Below are 5142 nucleotides of genomic sequence, written 5' to 3'. Positions count from 1 at the left end.
CTGCTCTCTGACCTCTGCTTCCACGGGATGTTGATGCCGTTGGGAGGGCACGACCAGAGGACAGATGTTGGGAGTTAGGAAGGGAAGGAAGTGAGATGGGCCCCGGGCCTTAGAGCTCAGGCAGCCTCTCCCCCCTTCCCTCTTTTGTGTCACTGAAGTCTGGAGGGGAAGTGACTTGCCAAGGGCCATACAGTGGAGGCCCCATCTGTCAGCCCTCCTTGTGTATAATTCATTCACCTCTTCATTTTCCGAGTTCTGAGGATAGGGGTGGAGATTCCCTGAACCCAGAGGAAGCACCCTAATGGGACCTTTGTTTTCTCCAGTGCTGTTAGGTGGTTGGCCTAAGCTTTGTGGCCTGTGGCCTTCCAGGCCCTCCAGTAGCAAAGGACTGTGGTGTGGGAGGTTGGGCTCCTCTGTGTGGCATCCATGGTGTATGTCTTGTGAGGCTCTGCTGGAGGGAAGGTGAGGACCCAGGAGTCTGGCCCAGAAAGGGTTAAGCTCTCCAACCCTGGAGGTGCCCGCAGCAGCTCTGATTCCTGAGAATTCCTGAGAGGTTTTGCTGGGAGCCTGAGCAAACGGGTGTGAAGGTTGGAACGGTGTGGGGCCAAGACCCTGGGCTGCACTGGACCCAGTCGAGACGCCACAGCCTGCCCTCGTTCTTCCCTCTTATGATCCGGGCCTCAGTTTCTTCGTCGGTGAAGTGGTGGTTTGAAATCCTTTCCAGCTCCTTCTGGAGAGGTGGAGCACTGACCCCATGGCTTTGCTGTTTGTCTTTTCCATCTGCTCACCCTCCCCTCATGCCCTTCACAGCTTGACTGCTGTGCCTAGAGAGGAAGGGCAGGACAGGCCCCAGAGCCTCTCTCCCACTGGGGCTGGCCCTGGTCACTTCGTCACCTGCACGTTGGTGACCCTGTGTCCTTCTCCACTCCCTGCCTCACCCCTTCTGAATCCCAGGCCTGCACTGGGCCACTTCGGTCTAAGGTGTTGTGCTGATGAGTGTGTCAGCTGTTAAAGGCTCAGGGATGACACGTGAGGCCCAGCTCGTACCTGCGTGTGAAGAGAGGACACGGCACCTCCAGGTGCTGTGAGGGAGGAGGAGTCTGGCCAGGTACAGGCCCCGTAGGTAACTCTGGGTGGCAGGCAGGTGGGCTCCTGAACCCCAGAGGGAGGCTCGGAGGAGGGGAGTTGCTGGCTGTGTTCATGCCAGCAAGAGGGGGTGGGCAACTGATGCTTTACTGCCTTGTACCCCTTACCTCACTGCAGTATTGGACCAGCAAGGCACTAGCGAAGCAAACAAAGCGTTCCCAGCCGGCAGCCCCTCCTAGTGCAGGTGGGGAAGCTGCTCTAGCCCCACCGCCCCTACCCAGGGCCAAGCCGATGCCTGACCTACTTCAGCTGTGTCAGGAACCACTGGGTCTTTCTGAGGTGGTGAATTATTTAGTTGGGGCGCCTGGGCCTTTCTGAGAGGGGTTAAGAAAGCTGCTCCATAATTTAAAGGCCCCTGCTCCTCTGGCTTCCCTGGGGGGCCTCCTTCACGCTTTACTAAGCAGGGTCCAGGCCTGCATCTGAGAGGAGAGGAGCCCGGAAGGGGAGGGAGGCCCTGAGGCCATCCCAGAGGGGGCTTTCCAGCTGGACTGGGGCCTTTTCTCAGGGTGAGCCTCCAGAGAAAGGCATTAGTGGACAGTCACGTACGGACTGAACTTGTGGAACTGAGGAGCCCCGAATAGTTAACGGGCTTCCTGGCCAGGACACAGGGAAGCTGGGGTCAGAAACAGCCAGGTCCTAACTCCCCATCCCGTGCTCTTTCCAGAAAGGTGTTTAATCCTGATCTGATTACAGGTAAAAGGCTTGTTTCCTTTCTGAAGGGAGTTTGGGCATCTGGGAATAACCAGGGGTCTTTTGCTCAGGGGTCCCCTCCCAGCAGCACTGACATCTCCCCTGCGGCAGAGGAGGCCATCTTCCCAGGTGCTCGCGCCTCCCGCCCCTTCACACACAAATGAGGCTGGTGCTCCGTGGATGCTTGTTGAGGTACCAGGAGCCTGAGCTGCCCGCTGTGCCCTGGCCTGAAGCCAGCTCTGTGTTTCCTGGGACAAAGATGATGCTCATCATCCCAACTGGGCCATCCTTGGGTGCTGCTGCCCGGCCAGCATTTTTAGGGATGTGACTTTTATCTTGGAGCCTTCACAGGTGAGCAGGTTCCACCACCTTTGGAACTTCCAGGCTGTGTGGCCTGACATTGAGCTTCCTGGGAGTCAGTGCAGGGTAAAGGCCTCCATGGGGGCCTGAGGTCTCAAGAGGGACTAGGCTCACTAGTCCCTCGCCCTTTCCACCTGGCCCTGCCTGTCATGCATGTGCCCAGCATAGCTCCATTTCCTGGGGTCTTGAATAAAGCCTTTTTGATCTTGAGGAGCTTTCTGTCAGAATGCAAATATCCCTGAGAAACAGGGCACAGCCCTTCAGAGTAGGATTAGGGAAAGTACCAGAAGGGGACCCTGGAAGGGAAAGGTGAAATGGGGGAAGAAAGACTTTCCTGCGAAGTATCAGAAAAAGGGAGCAAAAACCTCTCCATGCAGTGCAGCCTACCCTGCGTCCCCCCCGGGTGGGCCACCTCCAGGAGAGCAGGCGGTGGTCCCTGACTTGTTCCCTCAGGAGCAGAGGAGGGGCTGAGGGCCCACCCCGTGAGAGGGGGAGAGGCTGGGCAGGTCACTGCCCTGGCAGTATTCCAGGATGGCAGGAAAGGGGCATGAGCTCCTGAGGCCTGGGCCTCCTTGACCATCACCCAGCCCACCCACACCATCTGGTCAGTGTGGGCAACTTCCACAGGCTCCCTCGCCCTCTGGCTTCTGGTTGGGTTGGGTGAGTGGGAGCCCCTACAGGAGTTTGGAGGGAGGACAGTGGGTGAGGTCAGGTGCCCCTGGCCATTTTCTTTATGACCTTAGAGCAAACCCCTTCGCCTGGTTTTCTGAAGAGCCCTTGACCGTCAGAATCAGAATGTTTGCATGGAGAGTATTGAGTCCAGTCCCCTCTCCCATTTTACAGATGAGGAAGTTGAAGCACAGAAGTGAAGTGTTTTGCTCTAAGGTCATGAAGACTGGCTAAGGTGTGCTCCACTCATGTCTCCTGACTCCCAGTCCAGGGCTCCTTCCACCACCTCATGTGCCATTCCAGAACCACACACACACCCTTTAGCACACGGGCAGAGAGGCAGCAGATGCAGGATGGGCCACAGGCTTGGAAGCCTGTCCCTGCAGTTCCAGAAGCCAGGACTAGAGCTCAGGTTCCCTGTCACACCACACTCTGGCCTGATCGCTTCCTGGGCTACTGGGTGCTGCTCCCTGATGAAGGGACAAAGAAGTCCTTCGTGAGCTATTGAGCTTCAGCCCAGCCCTGTGCAGTCTCTCTGGCCTGGTAACCTAGGGGGTAGAGTTATTGGACCTGCAGGATCCATCTGGCCTCAGCTTATGCAAGAACCAACACAGTGTATCTCCATTTCTGCCTGAGGTAGAGAAAATGCAGCACAATTTAGTAGGAGGCATCTAAGAGATAAGGAGTGGCTATATCATTCCACCAAATCCCATCTCTTTCCCTCCAAATATGTATTTCTTTACGAATCTGTGCCCTTCTCTCACGGGTTATCTTGAGGGTTAATGATAACACAGGAACATGCCTAATACACAGTAGGTACTCAGTAAATGTTTGCTATAGTTATCTTAAAAAGAACACATTTTCATGTTTTTCTCATCCTTAACAAGAAATGAAACTGAGTTGATTCTAGTATATGCACTCCTTGGTTATTTTCCCAATAGGATCGATAGTCCTCAAAAGCTTTTTAACCCCTCATTCTACCTGGAGGAGAGGTGGAGGAAGAGGGGGCAGGGCCCAGGAATTGCAGAGAACATCTACAAGCCCAGAGCCAGCCTTCGGCACTTTGGCACCTTGGATCTAACTCTAGCCTTTCTTTTTTTTTTCCTGAGGAAGATTTGCCCCGAGCTAACATCTGTGCCAATCTTCCTCTATTTTGTATGTGGGTGGCTGCCACAGCATGGCCACCGATGAGTAGTGCAGGTCCACACCTGGGAACCAAACCCAGGCCACTGAAGTGGAGTGTGCCAAACTTAACCACTAGGCCACAAGGCCGGCCCCATAACTCTAGCCTTTTGATCAAACCATTTAGGATTTCAGAGTTCTGGCAATAGTAGCAGTAGTAACACATAATAACATTCAAACACTGCTTTACGGTTTACAGAACACGTTCACTGGTGTCGCTGGTGAGCCTCATAAAGCCCTATGAGATAAGCAAGAAAGGCGTCATTATTCACTTTTTGCAGCTATGGGAACTGAAGTTTAAAGTCCCACAGAAGGCTGAAGACCCTGGTTTTCTGGTGTCCCGTCCAGAATTAAATGATTCTCTGGAACTCTGGGCCACAGGGTCCCACAAAGGCCAGGGCTCCTGGGAGACTGGCAGAGCCTCATGGGGCCTGGAGAAGCCCTGTGTGGGCAGGAAGAAGAGCCAGTGGTTACCCAAACCTCTCTAGTAACCTGCTTAAGAAACAGACTAAACGAAAAACAAAAGGCCACAACCATTAGACTACACAGGGGAAGAAACGTCACCTGGACAGGGGTGGGCAGCGCTCAGAAAGCTCTGGAGGTGAACTTGTTTCCTGATTTGACCAGAGCAGGATGATACACGTGCCCACGTCCACTACCTGTATCTGAGTTTATCCTGTTAGAGTTTGTGAGCAACTGCAGCTTCACAATGCTGCCTGAATTGGGAGTTTTATTACTCAAGATGAATTACCTGAGTTGCTGTTTTCAATAACTTAACACCATGGGGCCAGGAGAGAGTTAAGTCCACAGGCTGTAGCCACTCCTGTCTCTGACCTTCAGTTGCCCTGGGTCATGGTCTGGGGATAAGAAGTTCAAGTTTGGAGAGGTGCCAGAGTCCTGTTTGGCCGTGAGGAGCCGAGGCACTGAGCCTGGACTCTTGTCACCCGAGGGGAAGGACCACACCCGCCTGCCCGTTCGTTCTCTCTTCAGTCATTCTTCCTTTCAGCAAACATCTGTCAAGCGTCTGCTCCCTACTGGAGCCCGTGTTTGGTGCCGAGGTGGAGGATAAGGCAGAGTTGCAGTTCTTGGGGCACA

The sequence above is a fragment of the Diceros bicornis genome, chromosome 5, assembly GCF_020826845.1.
Source record: "Diceros bicornis minor isolate mBicDic1 chromosome 5, mDicBic1.mat.cur, whole genome shotgun sequence".
Lineage (NCBI taxonomy): Eukaryota > Metazoa > Chordata > Mammalia > Perissodactyla > Rhinocerotidae > Diceros > Diceros bicornis.
Note: the sequence above shows the minus strand (reverse complement) of the source record.